This window comes from Excalfactoria chinensis, chromosome 7, assembly GCF_039878825.1.
Source record: "Excalfactoria chinensis isolate bCotChi1 chromosome 7, bCotChi1.hap2, whole genome shotgun sequence".
In the NCBI taxonomy this organism is placed as follows: domain Eukaryota; kingdom Metazoa; phylum Chordata; class Aves; order Galliformes; family Phasianidae; genus Excalfactoria; species Excalfactoria chinensis.
In genome coordinates, this window is record NC_092831.1 from 28,089,133 (window position 1) to 28,116,129 (window position 26,997).

General features: G+C 45.5%; 1 protein-coding gene across 48 annotated transcripts in view; it reads right to left on the minus strand.

The window, feature by feature from the left end:
• The window catches only part of MAP2 (microtubule associated protein 2), a 188,530-nt gene that overhangs the window by 102,643 nt on the left and 58,890 nt on the right, over positions 1-26,997 (minus strand). For 25 of the 48 annotated variants that reach the window (XM_072341654.1, XM_072341660.1, XM_072341645.1 and 22 more), the window contains exon 3: positions 6,362-6,427. The exons of 1 other annotated variant lie outside the window; for it this stretch is intronic. The gene's annotated coding sequence lies outside the window, so the exon portion shown is untranslated. Of the gene's footprint in view, positions 1-3,832; positions 4,002-6,361; positions 6,428-6,796; positions 7,176-26,997 lie in introns of those variants that run through there. 22 more of the 48 variants (XM_072341664.1, XM_072341680.1, XM_072341671.1 and 19 more) reach the window with 7 other exon arrangements.

A 26,997-nucleotide genomic window follows, 5' to 3' on the forward strand; every position in this document is an offset into this window, starting at 1 on the left:
TCTGTTCGTTTCTCACAGTTGCTGCTACAAATATGGCTGTTCTCTTTATTAATTACATAATACCAACACTGAAAAGAAAAGCTTCAGTTCTCCTTTTAATGATAATGAATGTGCTTGCTTGTACTGCAGGACTACGTGACAACTTTCCAAGGAAGAAGATTCCGTTCTCCTAGGCTCTGCGCATTTGTCCAAGGAGAAATGAAATTGCTGCTGACGTCCCTTTAGTTTTACCAACATGTTGCTAAACCCAAGATTTCTCAGCCTCATCCTTGCAGAGATGCAGAGCACGCAGCACAGGAGCAGCCCACTGGCCTCGGTGCACACATTCTGGGAGAGAAGCTTACTGCACAGCACTGACAGCCACACTGTGCTTCATGTAGAAGTAAACCTCGTGTGCTTTTAGTTTCCCACAGGCCAAAGAAACACCCTACTTGTAGCGGGGATTTCTCCTCACTGGCTGCTGCCCATGGGCAAGCACCATAGCAGCCGTGTTGCACCCCACAGCAGCAGCAAGGTGAGGCTGGGCACGCGGACTTGTCAGCACACATTGCAGCTGCAGTGATGCCATGCTTTAACATCACACTATCAATACAACTCTCAGCCATCTTGGATTGGTGTAAACTCAACTGGTACTGTATTAACACAACATGGAGGACCTTAAAGGCAATCAAGTAGCTGAGCCACCACCATCGCGTTGCATCTGGGATTGATGCACAGTAACATCCCCCTAGACAGATTTCAGTTTAACTGCTGCGACTCTGGAAATCCTGAGGCAGGCAGGTATGTCCTGTATTAATAAATATTACTTGCCTTGTCCCTGCCCTGACCCCAGCCAGAGATCTCTCAGGTGGCCCATGGCAGTGCACTGGGATCTCATGCCCTTGGCTTTCAGATGAACAGAAGCAAGCTGGCTTTGCAGTGAGACTGCTCCCTGTTGCTCAGGGTGACCAGGAGGGCACAAAAGGTATCCTTGTGCTAGTTAATGGACACAACAGCCCAGTCCCCAGGTCTACAGCATATGAAAGCAGAACCCAAACTACCTCAAATCCCTGCAGCCCTGTGCAAAAAAATATATATATATATATAATACATAGCAGAGGTGAAACTACACTGGCCAGTGAGGCTTCTTGCTACATGAAACTCAACATTGATTCCAATGACATATCTTGAAAATGTCAGTACAGAACTGATCAGACATCAGCATCCTCCCTGATGCTTACAGGAGATGTAAGGCACAGTTGCAGGAGAGCAGCAGGCACCAGCCTGTGCACTGCTACCAGCAGCATGCTGAGGCCTGAGGCCAGCAACCAACAGTAGCGCTCCGCAGCCCTGAGGTGACAGAGCTTCTAGCTGCAGGGCACAGCCTGGCTCTCTTCCTCCTGCAAAATCAGGTGCTGCTTTAGCACCAGGTTCCCTCTGCTGTGCTACATTTGCAGGGGACCTCTCATACACAAAGGCATCAGTGATTTCTCCAGGAATATATCACAGCATTATGCTGTGGGTTTGTTTCATAAATGCCCACAGGCCACAGCCATAACTTAAACACCTAAACAAAGAAGGGTGGACATGTCACGCACAGGTCCCACAAGATGCCACACACATCCCTTTTTCTCCCCAGCTAACGTCAGTTCTATGGCTTCCAGCACACGATGATGTTCGTCAGTACTAAACACTGCACTGCTGAGCAGCACAGCACTCGAGTCCCTCAGGGCATGTGGACAGAAATGGCTCAGGACCAGCAGACACAGGCTACTGAGACATCCAGACTACAGCAGGAGCTTTGTATTGACATACACACACACAGCTCTATGGTCCTTCCCCCACTACTCTCTATTCCTGTCTCTAGCACTTATAAACCTCTTTCCTTTGGTGATGAAGAGGCTAAAGAAAGGCACTTTCCTAAATGTGACTCATTTTCTTTTGGCCAATTAAGGAATATATTTGCAATTTTAAGTGCAAATGTTACAAGTAAGAAAAGGAAAAAGTGAAACCAATTTACTAACCACACACACTGACAAATCACCTTATCACAAGAGCCGGGATGACTCAGAAAACAAATCTGAATAGCTTCTGTGATTTAGCACTGATCGACACTCAGTGTATTAAAATAAATTGCCTGTGATTTCTCGCAAGCTCCACACTAATGCACTCCCTCAAGTATCAGTGCAAAAGCAGCAGTGCATAGCTATCTAGAGGCTTCAGCCAGTGGCAGATAATGTAATGAATTGTGCTCTGACCACAGCAGGGAAAGGAAGTTAATCTGCATCTCCAGCCTTTCGGGGAATGTTCCAGGTTTGCAAAGCGTGAGTCAGCAGCATTGCTGCTCCATAGGTTTTTTCCTACCACACTACCAGCACTGCAGACTCTCCTGGCTTTCCCAGCTCTGTCATGTCAGGCTCAGGTTCCCATCGGGACACAGCACCTCTTGAATAAAAGGGGCAGATGAATTAATTGCCTTTTATTCGTCACGTTAAATGCCACTGCAGACCTGTATAATCACAACATAATTCCTATACAGCAAAGAGGTTCACAGGAAGAAAAGGTTATGTTGATAAGTGAAGGAAAGGGAAATTAGCATTTTACTGAATGTATTCCAGTCTTTTGGTTGTTCCTGCTACTGTGCTTATACCCAAACCACAACAGTTATCACAGCCAAGACAGAAACCACCATTTTAAGTCCCGTGAAGTTGGTGAATATAACTCTCCTGAAGAGTATACTGGAATCTGACTTTACACAGACCAATAAAATAAGTACGAAGACAACATAAGCTTCCAAAATGAGCCTGTCAGCCTCCAGCCTTTCACACCAACTGAAAGTCTGCACCTAATCACTTCTTCCTGCAACAGAAGCCACATGAGCTGAGATTAACTCACGATCAGTTGCTTCCCCCACTGATTTCTGTGCTTTGATGGTTGTTTTCCTGACAGGTTACATAGGGTATCCTTCCTGAAGTTACTAAACCAAACTTCTGCTGCTGTAATCCACTATCCTAACTCTTAATATTTAAACATAGCCTGAGAGCAAGAGTGCATTTTCCTCCGAGAAATGGAGAACAAAGCTGAGGTGAGTCATCCCTTCCCCTCAAATGGTGAAAGTACTGGCACAACCTCACCACTCACTGCTGACTCTGACCTTCCAAAGCAGGCAATGCACACAGTGCCGGCCCGCCTGCACCCAGAGCAACTCCAGCACTCACTGTGTCCTGTGCAGAAGATAGCAAAGGGCCACAGAGAAACTGGAATGCTCTGGTGCAAGGCTAATGGAAGATGTGGCAGGAGCAGAGAAGAGCAAAAGATATTAACTTATATGAAACAAACCTTCTTCATCAGGATGACAATCCATTAGCTCAATTCTAACCCATATAAACAGGTTTTATGTGGATTACATTCTCCCTAAGCAATAATTTTTGAGCCAAGGGACCAACTTCAGCCTGTTTTGGTGCAGAGAAAGAGAGAGCAGATTTCCTACAAGTCACATGAAAACAAATGTCCAAGTAAATGAGACAGACCCTGCAAGCGACTCCTAACTCAAAGGAAAGCCGTGACCCTTATTTGCCACCGAAACCTTTGCCTAGGAGACAGCCTTTCTAATCAGTTTAACCTCCACTGAGAATTTATCATCAAGTTCAAGACAGAAATTAACATCAGCATCACTAATTCCATTGCTCAAATTAAAAAATAAATAATAAATTAATTAAAAAAAAGCTTGTTCCATGTAACTGTAGGGAACAAACACAACAACAGCACTAGTGGTCTAAACCCAACTCTGGTGAAAGATGTGAGGATGTTAAGATCCTGCCTAAAACAGCCATAAAGCAAAACTCCTCCTTACCTCCATTGCATGTGCTGAGAAAAGAGCCATCTACCAAGTGCAGTTAAAAGCCAGATCACAGTGTTGGGATGCAAGCAGACTGCAGGGCCAAGCTGGCTCCTGATGCCACTCCCCACAAGAAGCACTGGGGACGAGCTAATGACATGCGCTGCTTCTGAATGCCTTTGGCGCATTTGGTCACTGTGTCCCATAAAGGAGAGTGCCATACATCACGTCATTCTGGGCACGTGCCCCAAAGCTCACAAGCTGATCTAACACCCCTCATTGCCACTGCAAGCTCTGCCTTACGTTATCTTTCTGTATCAGCTAACTTGTTTTCTTTTGATATTCTAATCCATCTTATTCTGCACCTGTGGCCACAGAATTGTTAAATCTTGTTAATCCACATTTTCTTAACTAGTCCCTCTTTACTTCAAGAAAATTGTTGTTTGACTTTTTATTTATTTATTTATTTATTTGACAGCATGGCAGCTTTTTCTTCTTTGCAGCCAGTAGGATTAATTGGTAACGTGCATCTCAAAAGCTCAGATCAAGGGAAGAGGTTAAAGTGAGTGATAAACCAGAGGAGTAAGAAACATGTATGTATTGCTGGTTCAAAAAACAGAGAACGATCCCCACTCCAACGCTGCTTTATAAACACAGAGCTGACACCCTTTCTTTGTTTGCAGGAGACCGCAGAGATCTGATAAGATACTGTGCACAGAAGATAAGAAGCATAAGAAGCATTTCCATAGGAAATGAAAACCATTCAAACAAGAGGATCTCATTGCCAACAATTTTGAATCATTATGCAGTGCCACTGTAAAGACTGTGCAGTTCTACTTGCCTGCTAACAAAGCCATCACTTGGAGTTGTCAGAGATCCTTCATTTTCCCTTCCCCCATGCTGCAGCAAAACCTTGGATTTTGACATCAAGCCCAGCAAGCAGTGTTAGTCCTTGAGACAGAGTTTGCAAAACATTAATGAAATCAGAATGAGACTGCAGCTTGGCTGGCTGCCCCTGGATAATGGAAGTGCAATTAAAAGTAGGGAGAGGAGAAAGGACCTGCTCTTAGCTAAAGACACATCACTGAAGACTTCTTTTTTTTGAGAATTTAAGTGTTTTGTATGCTATTTACTTCACGTTTTTCTATTTCCATGAGTCGAGTGATAATTGATACCAGGAGGAAATAGCAGTAAGATCAGCTAAAGAAAACTAACAAGTAAAGCATTCCTTTGAAGAATTTTATTTAGCCAGGAAAGCCTATTAGGTAAGAAGACTCCTGCCAAAGACAGGGAGAATACAAGAGCCAAGAGAACAGAAAGATGTATGGGAGAGGAAAATGAGGTACAGAATGGTATGTGAGATCACCAGGTGGGGAAATATCCTGAAGAATTCAGTAATGCTTTCTCCCAGAAGGAGCACTATTGGCCCCAGTAATCTCCTACACCAATGAGGTTGATTATTCATAACATTTCAGGCACCCCTTGCTGCTAGCAGTGACCTGCTTCCTTGCCATGCTGCAGTTTTGGCTTGGGGGTCTTGCGTGTTTGGGACTCCCACTGGGCATTTCATGAGACCAGGCTTTCTCACCAATTTAACATTATTCCCAGACTTAGCCATGTTAGAAATGCAACTGCCTTTCCTACAAACTAAAGCACATGTAAATTTTGCTTCCCGCCCTACAGACACACATATTGCCTTCAGGTCTAAATGCTGAGCTAAGACAAATGATGAGCTCTGATACCTGATAAGAATAATACACTGTAACACCTCAAAGAGTTAAAGCAACCAAAGCCAAAAGGTATTAGGGGACAGTGGATAACAAACTTCTCTTGGGAACTAGCAACGACATGATCAGAAAAACCCCGGTCCATCTGCTTCATTTTGCCATATATAAATGATTTCTGAAGGTCTGAGAGAAAAAAAGGCCATCAGATAGAAACTCTGCCAGCACTGCTCCGCCCAGCCAGGCTGCTGAGATGCTGTACATAAAGCCCCTAGCTGAGCAACACCAATTCCCTATGGCAGTGAATGGGTTAAAAGAAGTTTCCCTCCTCCATGAAAGCGATACAGCATGAAAACAGCACTATGCTTTCTGCTGGTGTGATAGATTGTACCTGTTCTGAGCAAGGCACCGAGTTTACCCTGTTCTTCTGAGAATGCAAGCATTGCACAGATGCTGAAGCCAATCTTTGACAGCCCCCACGCCCAGTACAAATGGAGATGGGTCTGTATCCCAGCTAGAATGAAGCAAGGCAAGCGCTCAGCTTTCTGCCTCACCCTTTGGTAGCTGAAAGGGCTAATGAAATAGCCAGAGCATATGCATACACACCAAAAATCACCTCAGAGTGCCTGCCCAAACAAATAAAAAAAATCCATACAAAGCTGCAACACAGCACAGTTCAGTAAAATGACAAATGCTAATTACTGCTTAAATCAAAACAGAAAAATACACGTAAGGCACAGAAAACAAAGAACGATCCACACCCTGCTTCACATTCAATCCCACATCTTTAAAACCCCATTGAAATACAGAGGCGTCCTACCTTTCCGCTCTGTGACCAAGCAGATTCCGATCAGTGGATCACGTCAAAGACAAGATGTTGGAGTATCTGTTAAAATAAACCAAAGGTGGGGGGGAAAAAGAAAGAAAATACTTCATTTTTGATGAAAAACAGCTTCCAGCGATGAGAAAAGTTCTTTTTTTCCATTATACAAAAACCTGGATGCACACAGACACATCCATACCAGTATCTGTGCATAAAGGCATGCGTGCTTAGAATAAATATTACGTATGCACCGAGTAAATTTATCAGCAAAACTGCTGAAGTTTATTACCTATACATTTTAATTCATTCAGCGTGCACCACTACGGAATTCAATCTACGACAGACTAAACCCAAAAAGCTACAGCACGAAGGTATAACTTGCAAATCCTCACAGAGCAAACAAAGCTGACATTTTAAAAAGAAAATCATTACCGGCTCATATGCTGCCATAGCACAAAAGCCTATCCTTAAATAACTGCTGCATAATCATTCTCCTGGAGTGTTGTTATCCATCGGCTCGCTGCCTATCTCCAGACAGACGCAGTCTGCAAGCCACCGGCTTGTATCTACCATGGGTACGTCAGGAAAACTGCAAATTAGAAGTCGTCCCCGCAGTGGTGAAAAGGAAAAGAGGGTGAGTGGGAGAGGAAGAGGGAGTTCACTGGCCACAGAAATTTCCAGAATGATGACAAACCCACCAGCTCCGCCATCATCCACTTACAATAGGATGCTGCACCTCGTGGCTGCCTAAGCAGTTCATCAAGGGCTTTCTGGTATCAACTGCCTGACAGGCATTTTAATTGCATCCAACCAAGTGCGTCCCCAGGAATCGGGCCTTTAAGCCTATGAATATCATCAGCCGGTCCCTTTTGTGCCGCTGCCAAACACACACAAGCACACACGGCACACAGGCACAACGCACACAGTTTCCATTGCGATGCCGATCCAAATCCTAAACAGGTTTTACAGCCAGTACAATGAAAAGGAGGTCTGAAGGGATTTTGCATTTTCTACATTATGGATTAGGGGTGAGATTCACTCTCCCTTTTCCATTTTTTTTTATCCTATGCTACTGTTCACATGTCACAAGCAGCTCATTTACGCTGTCATCTGAGCCTGCCATTTGTTTACCCACAGCAATGGAAAATAAAAACGGGTAGAACTCGGAAGTGCTGCGGAGAGGATCAGGGACCCTTCAGGACTAATAAATAACACAGGGCAGCAGTGGTCACTGCACAGTCGTGCTTGCACATGAGCTGCTGTGAGGCATCCAGGCTTACAGCCCCAGCTGCACCTACGCCTTTAAGGGCTTCCTTCTGGTCATCCATCTGAGCACGACATGGGATCACTGAGCTGTGAGCCTGCACTGTGGGGAGAAGTGGCAGGGCTGGGAAGGGACAGGACAGGAGGAGCAAGGGATGAGGGTATTAAAACCAAATAGTTGAAAGATGAACTCATTTTTTTCTAACCTTTGTAGTTCTGTAGTGAAACATCAGCACAAGCATACGGAGGCTTTTAGCAACGGAGGAGTCACGAGAACCCAGTGAGCCCAGCCCTACTGGAAAGGGCTGGAGATGAGTTCAGAGGTCCCTACAGTCCAAAAGCAAGCCAACCAGACCCGTTCCCAATGTAAGCACATGCTTCTCTGGCCCTGTGCCAGCAGACCCCTTCAGAAAGAAGGATGCTCCCAGGAAGAGAACACATCTCCCTGCCACAAAGTTCAGTAGAGGCCCAGCAAACCCCATGCAGGAAGGAGCAACAGATCTCACATGGATTCTCAGGGCTTCTCTCTCTCCCTCTCCAAACTTTGGGGGTAGAGGGCTACAAAGGGAACTAATGCTCTCCTGCCTTCCCTCATGACCATGAAAAAATGACTCTTCAAACATCCATCAAACTTCACATCAGTGAGTATGCCACCCTCATCCATCTCTATGAACGGATCCCAGCACCTCAAAAGCACCTGCCCTGTTCTCTTTACCCACCCCCCCTCCTCTAAAGCATCACAGCAGTGAGGAGGAGCGGAGGAAGGAAGCCCTCAAAGACAACCTGTAAGGGACAAGAATGAGGATAGAGCAGGCACTGTGCGGCAGCAAAAAGGCTTTCAGGAGGAATGGAAAATCAAGCAAGAGCAGCACTAGCGCAATCCTTAGACTTCTCAGAGAAAGCCTCCTGTGACTCACCAGAGGGGTGCCTGCTGCTGCCAAATCTCCCACTGCAGAGCTCATCCACTGCAGAAACCAAGGAAACTCTTCTGCCCTCGTCTTGCTCAGCTCCCCCACCTCCCAGCTGGTGTTGGCTTCCAGCCCCTGCTGCCAACCCTCCCACACTCCCATGGCCACCTCCTGCCTGCCACTCTTCCCCCAACATTCCCGCAGAGCAATCAACAGTTCAGGGAGGTCCCAAAACCAGCAGCTGGGCTGGGAAGGTCAAGGGATTACAATAAATCCTAAAAACCTCCACAAACAGCTCTGAGATGCTCCTACTGACCTCTCAAGATTCACAAGGGACTGATGTTCATTGCCAAGCTGTGCCCTATGCCCCAGAGCATTCCTGCAGATCTTGGTAAGGCTCTGTAGGATAGGGTGCTCTCTTTCATTACCGTACTTAGGATTGCTTATAAGACCCAGCTACATTCTGGGTCACGCTGCACAAGGTGCTGGGCAAAACAAGAGATGGTTTCTATCACAACTCGTTATTTGAAAGACACAAAGGGGCATACTGGCAGCATGCTACTCATTTGAAAGATGATGAAAAGAGAGCAGTTAAGGGGTTTGGGCTCGCCCCAACCTCTGTAGCCAAGCTAAGATGGAAGACCCTCACAGATCCTCAACCTCAGCTCTTAACACCCAAGTCCCTGCCAAAATCACACAGCCTGCCTTTAACAAAGTACTTGGGGGTTGGATGCTTCTTTTTTAGTAATAGGTTGGGTGAACATTTTATGCAACGCCTAAAATAGCATCTAATATGATCAGTGATGTAGGTGAAGAGGAATAAGCCTACTGAACAAAAATTGCACCACTCTGGTAAAAATAGTCCTGGAACAGGGAATTTTCTCTTTATGCTTTCTTGTTTTAGCACTTAGAATGGTGCTGGGGATGGCTACCTACTGGAGAGGCTGAGAGGAGACGGGCTTTTCTAGACTAAGTATTGCCTGTTCTTCTGCAATAGTAATAAACACTGGAGTGTTTATTTTACCAGCCATTTGAGAGAGAAACTTGCTTTTCTTCCCTCTCCTCCCCTCCTTGAACAGAAAAAAAAACAAAAAACAAAATAGAAGGACAGTAATTAATTCTGGAACAGCACATGCAGCACGCGACACCAGCTCCTTCACAGGAGTTCTATGGTGAGGAAGCTGTGGCTGGAGGCATCTCTATGGTTACTGGTACAGCGAGGAAGAAGGGTGGGGAGGAGACAGCAGAAGGTTGCAGACTGAAGGAACAGCTTCTGCGGCAGAAAGGGGCAAAAGATTTCCACATAGAGCAGGAACTGTCCAGATGTGGAGTTCAGTCTCCTTATTGTTTTCTCCTCCTCCAAAGAATGAGTATGCAACAGAAGATCTACTGCCATTGTGCAGTCATTGTTCAGTCAGGATAATTTCTTCCCATCAGCCATACCCTCTGCCTTTGCACCACAGCCCATTCCATCACCTTCCTGGGACAACCTGGCCTTTCTTCCAGCCCAGAGGCATGTCCTGGTGATGCTGCCCTCTCCTCAGCAGCCATGCAGGGGCCTGCTGTGCTGCACAACACAGCCAGCTGACACGACTGCAGCTCCTGAGTGCTATCAGTACAGAAAGGAGCCTTCAGAACCTGGATAACTTCAATCCACTTACATCTCAGCTTATTTGTTTTTGAAATGTCAGATGGATATTTTCAGGTACAATCTCTCCTTTGTGAATCCAAACCGACTCCTCAACTAAATAATAGATTTGAAGAATACCTAGGAAGGGAGCTCTCATTTCCATTTCACTCCATGCCACCATGTTGCTGAACTCACACTGAAGGATGTGGGATATTCAAATCCTTCCAGGCCTGCTTTTTAGAAATGCCAATGCTGCACAGAACCCTTTGAAGTTGTCACGTAAACACGTTCCCAGGTTTTCTTAGAAAATCTCTGGTTTTCAGTTAAGTGATCAATGAGAGCAAAAGAAAAAGAAAGCAAGAATTCTGACAGGTACTGGTTAGCTCCCAGATTTTGCATGTAGATGCAGTATAATTGCTAATAACTGCTGCAGTATGTAGTTTTGTATAGCTGCCTCCTAACAAAGCAGCAACAGCAAGCTGGAAGGAACAGCCCAGACTCGGTGCTTGTTTGGCTCACTCAGGAGATGCCTGGTATCTCTGGTGGCCCAGCTGAACTCCCTGGGCTCAAAGCCCGTCTGCAAAGGAAAAGCAACCCAGCCTTCAGCATGGCAGAGGCAAACCTCAGTCTCAGAACCGCAGAAACATCAGTAAGCACATCTGATGTGATCCCATTGGCAAAGCCTGAGTGCCTTGTCACAAACACACCAGCTCAGAGACTTGCTCGCTGTCCCTGGAAGTTGAAACCAACTTCCAGTGGGTTCCTGCAGCCTGTGATATCACAAACAATCCACAGCACCAACACTGCTACATAAAGTAATGCCACTTCAGCATCATGGCTTTCTACAAAGCAAGTTCCTGAGCTGTGCACAACCTCTTTGGGGGCTGCAAGACAACTGCACAGTCAGCACTGTGTTACAAGGAGGCTCAGAGATCACAGGTGCTAACACAAAGCTCCTGTCATACAGTCCAGGGCCACTGTAGGTAGATAGATACTATCTACAAGAGAGTCATTACCATTTTAAACATGCTAGTGAAATAACTGAGTGTATTCTTCTTTTACATTGTTGTCTTTAATTTCATGTCCCACAGAGAGGTAAATGGCATGCATTGCCACGTGAAGCAGTATCTGCAGCACTACAGCCACAGCAAGCTAGTAAGGGAAATCACGTTTTCCAGGAAAAGTATTTGCTCTTAAGAAAGCAACACTAGTACACACTGCTGTCAAAATGTGCACTGCTAATTAATCTTTGGGTCCACCTAAGGATGCCATTCTTCATATAGAGCCTCCCTCCCACACAGACAAGAGGTGGAGGCAACTACTATGGCCACAGTCTTGCAGGACACAGTGTTCGTGACTGCTCTGAGCACAGTGGGAGGAGGTTTTGTCAGCTTCTTAGAAACAGCATCTGAGTGTAAACTAAGAATTAAGGGTGTCAAAAAAGGCCAAAGGTAGACCGACAAGGTTAGAAACAAAGCTGGCGTTTTATAAGCTGATCAACTGCTTTATGTAATTCCAGTTCTCCTAAAAGCCTGCTGCTACCTGGCTGTTCTCTCCACAGCTTCCTCCCAACTCTCTTCTGAGCACTGCTCCACTCTCACTCTTCCTGTTCGAGATGTTTCTTGTTGGCTCCCATCACTGTGCCCTCCCATTCCTCACCTTTTCTGACACCTCCCTCACAATCCCTGCCTCCCCAACAGGTGAAGGACAGAGAAGTCAAAAGCCTGAACATCACGTGCTGCGTGACGTCTGCAGAATACAGAGTTTTTTATTCTGCTTGGCTGCGCTATTCATCCTCCACAGCCTCATCCTGTCTTTAGAGGCAGCTCTGGCCTTCCTTCTCTGCCTACAGAGATAAGCAGTGCTTTACGGAAGTGTAACTGACAATCATGCTGATTCATTGACGCTGCAGCCACTCTCCTAAGGCTGTGTGATCCCAGCCTTCCAGGTAGTGCTGAAAATCACAGTCAACCTTCCCATCACGTGTGTCTGTGTGAGCTGCTCCTGTGAGCTGTGCAGGCTTGGCCCCAGCAGGCCCAGTCCCCATGTCACTGGCCAACAGCCACTGCCTGCACTGAGGCAGCGCAGCACAGTCACAGCGCTTGGCTCACCGTGCAGATCTCAAAACTCACTGAGCACTTCTTCCTGCCATCGTGCGGATTATGACTAAGGCAATAATGCAGATGCAAACATATCATTTTTTCTCATCACTTCCCTCTTCTGGCCTACCGGTGAGGTGACGAATCAAAACCTTGCATACAGTAAAATACCCCAGCTACTGCGATAGGATTTACTTCAATATCAATTTGTACTTCTCTTAACAACCACGTAACCTAATGGGTTTCAATTAACGGTCATGTCAAATGAAAGCTTTGGATACCGTTCTGTATTAACCTTAACAATAACATATTTTAAATTCACGATTCATTTGTTGAATCAGATTTTGCATGATATGCAATTAAATTATAACCTCTGAGTTGGCACGGCCTTAAATGCATATAAAGCAATAACTGTAACGTAAAACACACAAGCTCGTCTGTTTCGCCTAACTGTTTTGGATATATAAATACATACATTCTCCAGTTCCATGGGAAGCTGGCACATGGTGAAACAGCACTGAAAACAGATTTTCCTGCATCCAATCTTGTATCTGTGGGCTCCATAAAGAAAACACATTTGTTCCTTCATTTTCACAATGCTAATAAAGCAACTGGAAGATTCACCTTTCTTCAGAGATACCCTTTGCAGCAGCTAAACACGGCCTTCCTAAAACCAGCCAGCTAGTTATTTTCAGTTATTTTCCCCCATGTCCACACATTCATTCAAGATCCCTAAAAGCCAACTTGTTCAGCCCTAATACCTCACTGCTTTTCCTCGACAGCAAAACCAACGAGACAGGCAGTAGAAATCGCAGCAACATGTAGCAACATGTACCAGGATTGGTTTGAACAGCTTCTCACTTAGCAGTGCTTTATGTAACGGAGGCAGTCAGGCAGAAACCCAGGCAAAAGCTACCAGCAGCCCAGATGCACCAAAGAGAAGCTGCTGCGCACTGGCTGAAGAGGAGACAACCAAAGTTGCCTTATGAGAATGCTGCTGACCCACACGGACACCGACATGATGCTATGTGGCTCTGATATGACAGCTTACTTCCTCAGCCCAGGCACACAGGTCTTTTCCATGGAGACAAGTCTCCTCTGTGGCTGCCCTTTCAAACTGCAGCTTTCCAGTAAAAACAGTCCTAATTAAGAGCCACTTGGACCTCTAAGACAAAACCCAGCTCAGACAATCTGAAGCCCTTGCCTGCCAGCCATGCATTTGGACCAGAGCTTGTGTTTCTCAGACAAAGGCAAGGTGGGGGCAGCAACACGGGCACTGCACATAGCAGACATCCTCCACACAGAGAACCCCTTTGCAAACTGCTTCTTAATGGATTTTGACTGTTGCACTTACTGTGAAATGAGCATCGCAGATACCGCCGGCTAATTCATTAGCTACTTGTGATTGATTCTTGCTTTCATCACCATAAAAGCAGATTTCCTGTGGTTAACATAATGATCCTGATTCCCCTTTCGCTTACACACATTAAATCAGCTACAGCTCCACAGAGCCCACAGCAGCTGCTGCATCAAGACCAAGATGGGTTAATGACTGCAAACTTGGAGTGGGTAGCTCAGGGGTAGGTTTAATTTCCCCTGGCCTCACAGCACTGTCCAGAATGATTTTGAAGCTCTGTAAAGAAGAGCTGCTCTCCTCTCTACTAGGCAGCTGCCTCGAGGCTGAAAAACCATTCCACAGTGCTCGTTTACACTGCCTAAGAGCTCAGGGTGTGGAGAGGACTGTCACACGCTATTGCCATTAGCAGGCAGTTCAGGGAAGTTAAACCAGGTTTGACTTCAACCACGTTATCAGTGGACTGGAAGATAAAGCCACCTGGCAAAATGAAATTTCGAGTAAACAAAGAAGCTTGGAACTTATTTGATGCACCTCAAGGGATTTGGCCTTCCTTAGATGAAGAGGTGTTCAGATCAATGGCATTTCTGCTGACAGCTCAGTGGCTGCACTGCCAGAAAGTTGGGGAGTTTCTCACATCATTTCACCAACCAACATGAGAACTTGCTACCATAAACCATCCAGACACTGCATTACAGCAACAAACACCAACACAGGGGAAGGCTACCACAATTGCACTAAGCTTTTTAAGGGCCAGAATATCTAAAGGAAATAATACAAAAAGCAGAGACAAAAGCCATACAGCTTGGAGACGGCAAAAGCACAAGGATGAGATCAGAACAGCTAAGGATGGACCACAATTAGCAAGGAGCATGAAAGGCAACAAAAAAGATTCGATGCAATCTGAAAAGCAAACAGGGCAAGTTATGGTTCAACAGAGAGGCACAGCAAAGATGATGCACAGAAGAGTAGGATACAACACAGTCAACATTTGCCTCAATTTTCACAAATAAAATCAAGTGTGAGTAAACACTGCATGAAATGAATTTTAACAAGAAGCAGAACCTTGGTCAGAATGGGTAACAGCAGCCTCCAAAGCTCTCAAAACAAGCTAGACATAGTTGAACAAATTCTGACTAAAGAAGAACATGCAAGGTTTCACAGCAGACCCAGATGAGATCAAACACCACACCCTCTCTTGAAAGGAAGCCGTGGGAAATGACAAACCAATCGGCTTAATCTCCTTTAGACAAAGATTTTGGCACAAATACACGAACACACAATTTACAAGCATCTACAGGAAGGGACAAGAGTTGAAAACTCATAGAAAAGTATTAATTTGTCAATAACAAGTCCTAGCAAACTAATCATTTTCCTTCTAGTTTGCATTTACAAATTTGGATTTGACCCCAAGTTGGGCTGAGTTTTCCACACTTAGGAAAGCATGCTAACTATATTTTTATATGAAGAGTGGCAGAATAGGAGCCCCTGTTTCCACAACAGTAAGGTGGGCCTCCCAGGCAGCAGGCAGGTGTTACAAGCCCTGCAGCTCTTTCACGTGAATGCCACGTTCTGCTGCACACCCTGCTAGAGGTGCACCTCAGCTGGGCTGGGAGCAACAAGTTGCACTGCTGCCGACCTGCCATCCCCCAAGATCCTGGCTCATCCCCAGGGTGGGATGGCTTCAGGTGAAACTGTTGGCCCACATGGTGCTGCAACAGAGACCCCAGAACGCAGCTGCTCCCGGGATTTGCAAGGAGGCTCCTTACCTCTTTTTTTTACAAAGGTCTGGAATCAAAGACAGCCTTTGGGCTGTGACAACTCTCATGTTGGAGCAAAGTCTCCAGGCAGCGATGTGGAACCAAGAGCACAACACTACTGAAAAAGAGGGCAGAAGGAAAGGAGAGCAGAGAATAAATGGAATAACTAATACGCATTTGCTCCAAGGTTCTCTCTGCACCAATTGGTAAAAAGAATACAACTGAATCATTAATAATTGAAGGAAATGGAAGACAAAGGCATTTTCAGCCAATGTTAGACAAAGGGATGAAAGAAGGCTGTAATGAGAACTCTGATTGCAGGGGGCGCTGGGAAGGAAAGTGTATATTTAAAAGAAATGATTCCTTTGTAAAACAAGAGCAAGTTTTCTCATTGCTGATGCAGACAGACGTAACTGAAAGGCCTTATTCAGCTGATGGTGTCACTGAAAATCCTTTTGGGCAAGAGCTCTCCACTAACAATATTAAGCAAGGACACGAGATTGTTGTAACAAATATGAAGTGTCACTTGTTTATGTTTTTTAGCCTTGTAAATCATTAAGGGATGAATATTCAATAAGCATCCAGTGCTCTGAGCTGAGTCTTAACTCTGCTGATTCTCCACACATATCTGATGGAAAGCTTGGGCCAGCTTGTTCTTCCAGTGTTCCCAAAGCATATCCAACACCACGGCACAGTGCTGAGCATTGCTTCCTGAAGCTGCATCCCAGCCAGAGGAGCTTCCACGGTACCCCTCTGCATATCCTCTCTGCCCCCTCTAGCTACCAGAGCTCGGCAACAAGCAAAGCTACCTTCTCCCTCTGGCCTTTTGGACACAATGTTACCTTATTGTGTTTCCCTGCGCTGTATCACTTTCCCAACTGCTGTGAGCCCGGGTGCACCTCGGTGGCCATGCAAGGGCTCAGCAGCAAGCAGAGAGCAGCCAACCCACACAGCCTCAGCAGGACGCCCTAAGGCACACACCAATTGTGTTAGCTCTGACGGGACGCCTAGACCTGTGTGGATTAAGCACATGAAACCTGGGATTCACTTTGTTGAATAGCAGCCCTGATTCACACCACTCACAAATTGCTTAATATTCGGTACTGCCCTCATTAACCATTTTTTAATTGCTTTCCAGTCAACGCAAAACAGAAATATCAGAGTTTGAACAGCTGGCGACACCCTTCAATATTTCATGGCTTACACTCAGATATAAACCTTTCTGACAGCGCTGTCACAGGACAGCAGATTAGTGGAAAAGAAATGGGCTTTCATTATAGGATTTATTCTCTGTTCATCACATGTGTGAGGTTTTAAAAGCACTAAATCATTCTCTGTTTGTTTGAAACCTACCAATCCACTCCCCAATTTCAGTTCTTATTCTTTCCTACCTAGAGACGAGATTTTGAAGAGCAAAGAGAGACATAGCTAGTGCACTTTGTAATAAAGGGAAAATATTAAAAAGGTTATTAGTAAAGCACAAACACATATAACACTCAAACAAAATACAGGACCATGACAAAATAACCAGCTTTCACAGATGGACAAAACACAACTCAATGAAAACACAGGAAACCTATACCTGCTGCGGGAAGCTGCTAGGGCAAGAGTTAGCAAACTCCCATCTGGTAAGGCTGTCTGGGTTTCTGTGAGCACCCCCTATTTCTCCAGAACACACCAGCCCTGTGCTGCAAGATGCTGGCCTCTCAGGCCACCAAAGAACATGCTAAGTGTCCAACAGCACCCACTGGCTGCACCCAAGCTCAGCACATCACTGGAGCTTTAACCACCATCGTGCTAGGGAACACAACTCTTCCAGCCCTTCCTGTTCCATCAGCAGACTGTATTTGTTGATCTTACAGGATTTAGATTGCTTCCAGTTGCTGACCCCCTGAGCCCATCAGGAGGGCCCTAAAGAAAGCAGCCTGCTCAACTTATCTTCTTCCTGAGGCCGTCTCCCACCGCAGCATTCAATGGTCACTGCTCTAGGTTCTCTTCCCTTTCTGCTCCTGAGGGCACAGGTCAACACTAGCACATGAGGAGCACATGCCAAGGTTCAGTGAAAGACACTGGCAGGAGGTAATGGCTTTATTTCCCTTTGGAGAGACTTAGAGTAACGTCTCAAAAAAAATAACATCTCTTCCGATGCTCCATCTGCTGCCCATCAAGCAGACCAACTGATTCTTGCCTCCCACCTTCCCTAAATCCCAAAATACTCTTACTCCAGAGGAGTTTAACAGAGCTAGTCAGTCACTAAACTCACTTAAAAGCCTGTCCTGAGGATGGTGCTCGACAGCCGCATTACAACTCATTCAGCTCCATACCCTCATGGCAACAACAGAACACCCTGCGCTGAGCTTGTTCCTCTCATCCCCTACCCCAGAGGTACAGGTAACGACTGCTACAAACCAGTGCCCCAGTCCTCTATTGAAAGCTGCTTGTGCAGGTGCCGGGCTCTGAAGTCAGACTTCTGCCCACACTTCGAGTGTGCTTCTGAGATACACAAGACAAACAAAATGCAGTGGTTCTGTCTCCACTTTCCCACCTAACCTCAAAGCCTTTTTCCTTGTCTCATTCGCTTGACTAACAGAGAAACCACAAACCTTCTCTATAGAAAGTTATTTTTTATTAATAAGCATGCACTCATACACATGTTCAGATTGAGTCCAGCATATAGCCAAGGCAGAAATAACTCAACACTGATTTATTTTTTATGCTTTGGTAAAAAATAATTTTACACTCCAGTAAGTTCAAAAAACCTTCTACCCTGCAACATGCAACCTGATGAGCAGAAGGCAGAAGACAGGTATCACTTGGAGACTGAAGTCTCCTGACAGCACGTCCCTAATATCCATGCACTGAACAGCTGTCTGCCACATGATGGAAAACCCTGAGAACAAGACAAGAAAAAAGGCTTAAGGGATATATATATTTTTTGCTATCTCATTTTGTTTTCCTTCAACTACTCCACATGCTGCTATTTAATTTTTGAGGCTCAGATTTTGCCCCTTTAAATAAAGACCTAAAGGCTCTCCCTGCCCTGGACTAATCTGTCCTTCCTGAAAGGCGCCTGGAGGGCTCAATCTCTTGTATTCCTCCCTGTGTTTACCAGCTGATACTTGTGTGCATTGCCCAGCCAATTACTATTATTTTCCCTCAAAGCCCACAAAGACAATTCAGGAGTAAAAGCCCTCTTAGTGCAAGACTCTTCACAAACACCTGCTAATAAATGAGGAGGACACGTGGGGCAGGAGAGAGGCTAGAAGGCGCATAGCAGCCTGATGGACCAGAGGTAAGAGCCCAGCCAGCTCCTGTATCTCTGTCCTGACTTCCAGGAACAGAAGATACAGGCTAAGAAAAGATTTCCTGCAAGCCAGCTTTATTTATTTATTGTCAGTTTTGGTTGGTCTTTCTAGATAAGGCCACATTCCTAAACATACACAGCCCCAGTGCACAAGGTTCTGTGCCTGCTCATGGCAAGCTTAACAGCTGCACAGTAAACATGACAACAGAGATGCTGATGAACAACCTCTGTCAGCAAAGTGATGGGTCTCAGCCTCCCAGCTGAGACCTGCTGGTGCATTTTCAGGTGGCACCACATGACACAGGAATCCTCTGGGGACAGTGAGGTGGCTCAGATACCACAGGTCATCTCCTTGCACTATCCTGCCTGTACTAAAAAAGAAATCAAAAAGGAAGCAGCTGGAAAACCTGCAGCAAATGGCCCTCCAGGCAAACCTCTCAGCAGGAGCAGTGGCTCCAAAGGCAAGGACCTGAGTTTGCCAGCACAGGCTAGCGCACAGCAAAGCCCAAGCTGACAAACGGGCTTATTCACTTGCTGGCTGTTTACTGTGCCATCTGCTTTACTACATCCTTTAAAAGGCCGTAGCAGAGATGAAAGGCAGCTTGGTTGCCATTCTCCCTCTGCTGCACACTACCAGGTGCCCTGCACAGAGGGGAGGCTGCTGATGGAGCCAGGGAAGGGTAGCAGAGAGTTCAGTACCCAGGGGGAGCCAGAAACTGCAGGACCAGGAGTAATACGGAATACCAGCCCTTCAAGAAACACCAGTTACTGCAACATAGCATCTCTTGAGCCACTCCAGGAACAGCTGTCTGGCTGCTCCAGGAGTCTGGACAAGAGGAGGAAGCCTGCAGTCCTGCACGTTTGCAGGGCACTAAGACACTGCTCCCAGGGTCAGTTGTATTTCACACAGTTCTTGTTCTAAAAGGGTCATTCCTTGGGTGGATGAAAGAGCCTTGGTGTCGAAGAACAGAGTACGACTGAGATGCAGGTCTACAAAGAAGTCTGCTTACTGATTTCAGAACAACTACAAACAAGAAGACATGATAGCCCCGGAAGAGCGCAACCAAATGTAAAGCTGCATGCCACAGGACTGCTTGTCTAATAGCAGCACATCTCACAGGATGAGGAGATCCTAATATTAAAGCAATCACTCACCCTATCCCACCACTGCTTATCGCATCCTCTCCCCTGCACGCTCCCTCAGAGTGGTTGGGAAAGCCTCGGTGCAGCCCTGTGGAATCAAATGCTAGGGAACTAAATACATATAGAAATATATGTATCTATAAACACACACAGCACATAACTGTGAAACACCCCATCTGCTCACGTTATGACACTAAACGCATGCAATTAACTGAACAGAAACGGCATAAGGATCTGGATCAGTCAGTGGCTTTTTCCCCAACTCCTACCATTTCCACCTTCCTCTCACCCTAACATATGGAATGCCATATGAATTACTGAGTGGATCATGCTAAAACTAGAGACAGTCAAAGCTATTTTTAATGCAGATTATGGGGGGGATCTTGTCAGTCCTTTGTGCAGCATTGTTTGCTTTATAAGCTTGGTCTGTCACTACTTCTGGCAAGCCCCACTTCCAGGGCTGACAGCTGATCTCTAAACTCCTCAATATTTTCTCTCTGCACTCCAAATTAAGTCTCCTTTCCCAGCTGGGTTATCCGGCAGGAACTCTGCAGGAGTAGCAGCTCAGGTGAGAGTTACTGCAGAGTCAGGAATCCCTACATGTTCTCATGTTCTTGCCCTGGCACAGACTGGGCTGGTACAGCTTTCCCAGCCCCTCGCTGAAAACCTCTCCACCCTAAGAAACCACAGCACCAGAGCCAAAGTCTTAGCAGGAAAAATCATGAGAGCAACCCGATTTGTGTATGTGCTGATATTTAAAACCCAATGCAAAGCCAGGCAGACTCACAGTAGAGATCCAGCAGCAGACACAAAGTCTCTTTAAAGACCCAGCAAGCTCTGTTAGGCATCTTAAAGCCAAGACAGGTCAGGTCAGCCATGTTATTATTAGCTTGGAGTGGCCCATGCATCAGTTTCAGCATATGTTACCCAAAACAGCAATTTTTATTAAGAACTGCATTTTCTCCTCCCTTTGAAAATCAAATAAAGCATTAGCAATCTCATCTTGAATGTCAGATAAAAGGCTTCAGGTGAAGTAGTACCAACCTAGAGGGACTATCAAGTGCCAAAATAAAGCGATTTCTTGACAGCAGTTGCCTTTATTTTTTATCCTATACGGTCTCATTATAATCTAGCTCTACAGGAAGCATTTTCTTCCACAGTTCATTTCACCACTGAATGGAAAGCAGCTTCACACACACCCCCTGCTACTGACACACAGCCACGTGGATGCACACCTTCTAACCGGTCCCCAGAGGTAATGCTCACATTTACATACTAGGTTTTCTCCTAGGAGACGCAGGTGCTGTCTGGGCAAACCAAGAGGCTGGGAGAATTCAACACTTCCAGCTCTGGTAGAAGCAGAACGGAACAAGCTGGTGGTTTCGAGGTCCCAGCGGTTGGGGAAGTGATGCTGGCTGCACTGAAGCAGCCTTAAAAGTGCTTAACAAAGCAGAAACTGGAACTGATGTGTCACAAAACACTATCAATTACCATGCAACTATTACTTCATTTTAATATACAACAAATCCCGTCTCTTCAGGGTACCACTGGTTCCTAAGCAGAGGCAGCTCAGATCCTCACACAAGCGTTTTCACAGATGTCTGCTTTTCCCTCAATGAAAAAGACATCCCCAGTCATTCCTTCCTGGTTACTCTCTGCAGGACTCAAACTTCTGAAATGCTCTCATGTCTTTCCCTACGACTCTGAAACGTGTTGGCAAGGCTCTGCCTTCCTGTTGCATATCTGCAGATCAGACTTTCTCCCTTCACATACACGCTCCAACACTCTGCACCACAGGCATTTTTATTTGACTTTTCCTGATGTTACCACAGATCAAATGACCTGAAGGATTTCTGAAGCAGCACAAGGATGTGATGGGATTAGACACCGAGAGGAACATTGAGACCTTGCTAAAGCTGTCTTCTTGATGGACTGAATATAATAAAGCAAGTCCCTGTTGCTTCTCCTCCGTAGAGGCAAGGGAGAAAAGGTGAGCCCTCACTTCTTAGATTCAGTGTGGCAACAATAGACTGGGAGGACATCCCAAGCTGGGTGAAAACCAGCAGACAAAGGCAACAGGAAATAAAACCATTGGAAAGCAGCAAGACCCAGGAGAGCTGGTGCACAGGAGATAGAGCCCAATGAGAATACGAGGCCAGATTTGTGGCCAGGGCACCATCCTCACACAGAGCCAGAAGAGCCTTAGTCTGCAGAAGCTTCCCCAGCCCATATGTCTCTTTGGCTCTAAGTATGAACCACTATTCCTTTGCTAAAGCAAGAGGAAGAGGGGAGGGAGAAGGGGGAGCAAATTAATTCAGAAGCCTTTGGCAGCCATGAGTATCAAAATAGAGGCAGAAGTTTATGTAGAACAGGCCTACACTGCCAAATGAAGTCACAAGTGGCTCAGTTCAGATCTGAGTCTTTTTATTATTGTTATTGTTATTATTATTATTAGCATTTGGCAAAAGGATCCAGGAAATACCTTGCTGGTGATGTCTGCTTCTCCCAGCACAAGTCTGTTAGGAATGCTGAATGTCTTACCCTGGAAAAGGGAGAACCCACACTATTTCCAAGCCTCTGACTTCTACTGCCATTGATTTAAGGCACATGGCAACAACATAATTTTATTATCATTTTTAAGGAAGTTAACACAAAGAGAGCAAAACTTCCCATGAAGGCTTTTCTTTCATCCTCCTCTGTTAATCAGACACGGTCTCATTGAGGAGGTTGGGGGGAGGGATTTCCAAACACACAAACTTTGGTTCAGTTTAACAGAGAAAAGCCTCTATTCATTTTAAAGCTTCATAAAGAAAAGAATCCAAAAGAATCCTGCCTTTCAGATAAGTAAACACAAAATGAGAACACACTGCTCCATCTGAAAAGTGAAATACAGCCCCAGTGCAGGATATAAATAGCTCCTAGCCACACCGATACGAATGATGTGCTCTTGCTGCAGCACAGCGTATGGTCTGACAGGGCAACTCATTTTGAAGCAACTTGTTTTTCACTTTTGAGCAAATAAGTTGAAACTTAAGGAGGATGAAGAGCTTTGTATGCTCCTTAGGGAAATAAAAAAAAAGGCCTAATTTAGCAATACATAGAATATGCACTGAATTCACAGAACGCTAAACAAGCCACCTACAAACCTCTCACTTGAAGTAAAAGCCAGAAATACACATCTCTGTCACAGATTGAAGCCCTGCATCTGCTGCTTCAGGTCAAGCTAAATACTACAGCTTCCTAAAAGGGTCCTACAGGGACCCTCAAACCCTAGTGTGAAGCTTTGGCCAGCTTTCTTCCTCCTCTCCTCTTCCTCTTCTCCTTCTGCTCTGACAAGCTCTATGCCATGGCCAGGAGAATTCAGGCAGCACCTCCTCGCACCAGGATGTTGGGCCAAATACTCACCCCCATCACACCACCTAAAAGCAAAGCTGGGCAATCCATCTGGCCCCAAGTGCACACCACTCCATTTCTGAGAGGTGAACTTGAAGCCCTATGCTTACCCTTTTCACCCAGTTGCATGAGGATCCCATCTACACAATCACAAAGCAGCATTTTATGTTCTCATCAGCAAAGGAAGCTCCTGATGTCAAGCCACCATTAATTGAACAGCCTATTGTCAGTGTTGGAAATCAATTTAATAAATGTTCACAGTTTGTCTGAGTATTTTCCATTGCATGTTGTCAGAAAAATCAGGACTTGAAGTCCTTTGCTTGAAAGTGCAGTGTTTCTGCTACCTTAAATGATGGAGAGCCTCAAGAGCTGCATACACTGATAATCATCTGCCCCATGTGGATGGGACACCAGCACTTTACACTTAGCACTCAGAATATGCTAACATTCCATTTCACTCACTCCGCTGTGACTATTCTAATTCACAAAGCTCTATTACCTCCCCTTTCCAAACGCTTGCTGAAAGCTGGGGGCAGTTCACATCACTGAGTAGAAGACATTACTTGAAGAGCTTTTTCCTTCAGAAGAATACCCACTTTACATCTAGGACTAAAAGTGCGATATTAATCTTACTGAAAACTGTCCTTAAAGACCATAATAGATGCAAACAATAAAACCTGGGGGTAAGAAACATGAAATACGCTTCTTGTTCAAGTTATCCGAAACAATTTCTGAAATATTCAGTATGAATATTACCTTCAGAAGCTGCTCCTATCCATGAATATTTAAAACTCTGTTATTTCAGAGTCAGCATTACAGGTTCTAGGAGGCCACGTTCCTGAATCAGCTCATTGTAGCCCATGTTCTATGAATTGCACAAAATTCATTGCCCTTCTTGCCTATACCTTATAAACTCTTGACGGAAGCACAGCACTGGTAACCAGCCATTTATAGATTGCAATTTCACATCACAGCCTCTCCTACCCATTTCCCTATAACCATGGCTGTCATCATTCCTCTGTCTTGACATTATAGTGAGGTACGTTTACATCTAAGAACTAAAATTACATATCCATAAATTCACGGGGTGAAAAATGGAAAAGTCTTATTGCCTGAATCTGGACCGGTTTGCTAAGAGGCAAAGAAGTGCTGTACTCACAATGTGCAAAGACAAACCTGTCTGTGGCAACCAAGTGCCCATTTACGTACTGCTGAATCGAGTACCACCCTGCATGAGCAGCAGCAGGACGGCCATCCTCCATGAAAAGCTACCATGGCACAAAGCACTGCATCTCCTTCCAAATCAATCATGATTCTGCCCCTTTTTCAGCTCTTCCCTCTTCATTCCTCACTGCCCTTGTCCTTCTACACTGAAAAACTCCAGTTTGACACAACTGCAAGGAAACACAAGGACACAGACATGTTATTCACAATGCTGAAAATCTGTCTTCTGAATTAGTAGCAGCCAACGGCTGAATTTGCCAAGGCAACTTGCTTCAGCTACTTGATGTGGCTGGGGATAAAGCTGACAGGGCAGAAAAAACGCTCAGATTTAAGCAATCAATTGTGGAGCCGCTGAACTAAATACAACTACAGAAAGGACTCCAGAACACGACTAGACAAAGTTTACATTAATTTGTGCTGCAGCAGCCTCTCCTACCTGTGCCACAGAACTGCAGTTGAGGTCAGCAGAGCTGTCAAAGGCAATGCAACCCCTCTGCAAACACCCCCGACTGATGGCCATTTCTCTGTCAGGATTGTGCACAATTCATTCGCTTTGCCTATTAACTTCGCTGCAGAGATAAAATAACCCCATTTCAATAAAGCAAGGCCTAGACAGAAAGACCAAATCAACATGAGTAAAGTTTGGAGGAAACTAAGAAGAGATATGCTAAGAGTGTCATATGCAAACATTTAAAGATTGCTGTGCACTGCAGGGAATGCGAGCAGTAGGTAAGAAAAATAAGTATATCAAAGCAAGGACACTTAGGCAGTTATAGGAAGAAGCTCTCAGCCAGCAAGGACAGTGAATGAAAAGAAAGCAGCACAACCTGTACCATACACAGCAAATTCCCGAGCTACAGACAGAGAAAAGGAGCACCATTTCCAGCTCCTGGCTAACCAAGTTCCTTCACTCAACCAAATGCTTATCTGGGGTTTTGGCCTCTCCCAACATGGCTGTTTCTCCCCTCCATTAACTGCAATTTTCAATTCCATACACTGTCATTTCATCCTGCTACATCCCCTCTGAACTAATATCCTGCTGCTAGGGGCAGCATAGAGCCTTCCTGCTTGCTTTAAACCTTCCATTTTCTGTGATGTGCAGCGCAGTGTGGGGTGCACATAGCGACACAGCAGAAAGTTTTAATGCAGAATCTGCCCCACAAAAACCTCCTGGGCACTATCTGGGCCATTTGGTGAGAACAAGCAGCCCAGCAAAGCATGAGGAAACCACTCCGTGCATGCCATAAAAAGGCAGATCGTTTCTTCAGGCAACAGGGTACTGTTAGATGCCCAAGTCTTCGGTGCCATCCTGCAGTCAAAAGGCCAGCCGTGGCTCTGCGCCCACTTCATCCCAACAGGAAGCAGCCCAGCTCTGGCTGGGGGGAAGAACTGTCACACTGTCCCATGGGGCCTGCAAGGGATGCTGGCAAGGTGACACTGCATGGCTCCATCTGTCCCCACACTGCTGCCTTACATAAGGCGCTTCACCCAGCAGACAGAGAAGCCCTTTGATGTGCTGGCGTCCCACCCAGCCCTCCTCCTTGCACTGAGTTTAATGAGGCTGTTTTTGAGCAAAGTTAGGAGGAAAGCAATTATCTTTCTGAGTTGAATGAACACTGGGCGTAATTGAGCAGAGTAAGGAGGAGCAGGCAGGACAAAGAGAACTCGTGGCCTCTTCCCCTCCCCTACATATAGCTCTGACCTTACACGTACTGCTAAAAACTGAAGTCCAAAGGATATGACAGCATTCGAACTGGAAAAACATAGGAAAAAAGCGTGCAAATAAAAGCATTCACAAAACCTTCCTGATGCTTCCTTTGACCTCAACTACCCAGCAGTGTTCTCCTCTTGCGCCATATTCTGTACCACCTCTTTGCAATCCCACTTTCTCCCAAGCTCATGCTCTCACCTGTGCCACTGCAGGCAGGTGCAGTGCTCACCACGTTGGGCTCACCTGGAGCTCATTTCCATGTGCTGCCATCCCCCTGGCCTGCACCTTGCACAGCACCACCAGCAGCAGGCAGTGTGATGAAAAGCTTGGTCCTTCTCCCAGAAAGCAGCATTTCTTCCCAGCTACACCTGCACTGCTCCTTCTGCACAACAGCCCTCCAGGTGAGCACTTCTGTGACTATGTTTACAGTAGGTTGCACTGATTTCGGCAATGATTATTACTTCTTATTTTGTTTATGACAGCATTTAGGAAACAGCTGAAAATGGGACTGTACCATACTGTACAAACACTCAGCAAAATTATTTATACAGATACGTAGGTGTTGTCCACTAACAATGTTTCTGCAGAAAAACAGCAGCAAAAGCACACATCCAGCAAAATTTAAAGCAACTCCAGAATCTATTCTCTGTCAGGGTAAAAGTGCTGAATGCTTAGGGGGACTAAACGATGGATGTGGGCACAGTAAAGCAGTAGGTGGTGCATTTAAGCAGAGGCAACAGAGGGTCAACTCCACTGCTGTGCGCACATATATATATATATATATATGCATATACACATACATATATATCTATATATATTTTAAGCAAGCACAGCATGCAGGCTC